Raw genomic sequence first — 1,265 nt, 5'->3', positions numbered from 1 at the left:
TCTCTGTTAGGACAGTTTGCTGTTCACTTGACGTTCTTGATCTACTCTGTGAAGGAAGCTGAGAAGCACATGCCCGAGGAATGCATAGAACCAGATGCAAGTTTCCACCCTAATCNCCTTGTAATCTCTATCAAGTGGTTTAGTGTTTCTTAGTATCTATAAATAATAGAGTTTGAAGCTTTAATAATTTTTTCTTTTCAGGTTTTTGCAAGAGTTGCTCCACAGCAGAAGGAGCTGATCTTAACCACCTTCAAGGCGGTAGGCAGAGGAACTCTGATGTGTGGGGATGGGACAAATGATGTCGGAGCATTGAAGCAGGTTGGGGTTATAAGACTTTCATTGGGCAGATGCCTTGTTAATGGTGCCTTTGCTTTATTTTATTTCTTTTGATTCAATGACTTTTCACTTTTGAAGGCCCATGTTGGAGTTGCTTTACTGAATACTATACCTCCCTCGTCTCCATCGGAATCTAAAGATGACAAGTCAAAGTCAAAAAAGTCCAAAACGCTACTAGAACCAGCAAGCAAAACCACAATTCAGAATGGGGAAGGATCATCAAAAGGAAAGATCCCTCCCCAAAACCGCCACTTAACTGCTGCGGAGTTGCAAAGAAAAAAGCTGAAGAAGATGATGGATGAACTAAACAGTGAGGATGGTGATGGGCGGTCAGCTCCCTTGGTCAAACTTGGGGATGCATCAATGGCGTCTCCCTTCACAGCTAAACATGCGTCGGTTGCCCCAGTGACAGACATAATCCGACAGGGTCGTAGTACACTTGTGACGACTCTTCAGATGTTCAAAATTCTCGGTTTGAACTGTCTTGCCACAGCTTATGTGCTAAGTGTCATGTACTTAGACGGTGTAAAGCTCGGTGATGTCCAGGCTACAATCAGCGGAGTATTAACAGCTGCGTTTTTCCTCTTCATATCTCATGCCCGACCGCTTCAAACCCTCTCTGCAGAACGACCCCACCCGAGTGTCTTCTCCTTGTACCTCTTCCTCTCTCTGTTAGGACAGTTTGCTGTTCACTTGACGTTCTTGATCTACTCTGTGAAGGAAGCTGAGAAGCACATGCCCGAGGAATGCATAGAACCAGATGCAAGTTTCCACCCTAATCTGGTGAACACAGTGTCGTACATGGTGAGCATGATGCTTCAGGTTGCAACATTTGCTGTGAACTACATGGGTCATCCCTTTAACCAGAGTATCAGGGAAAACAAGCCATTCTTCTACGCACTCGTTGCTGGAGCAGGGTTCTTTACCGT

At 45.0% G+C, this 1,265-nt stretch overlaps 1 pseudogene; it reads left to right on the top strand.

The window, feature by feature from the left end:
- Window positions 1–1,265, top strand: part of LOC104738127 — a 10,042-nt pseudogene that overhangs the window by 7,062 nt on the left and 1,715 nt on the right.

This window comes from Camelina sativa, chromosome 13, assembly GCF_000633955.1.
Source record: "Camelina sativa cultivar DH55 chromosome 13, Cs, whole genome shotgun sequence".
Taxonomy (NCBI): domain Eukaryota; kingdom Viridiplantae; phylum Streptophyta; class Magnoliopsida; order Brassicales; family Brassicaceae; genus Camelina; species Camelina sativa.
The sequence above is the reverse complement of the archived record's forward strand: the minus strand, read 5'-3'. Positions and strand labels throughout refer to the sequence as shown.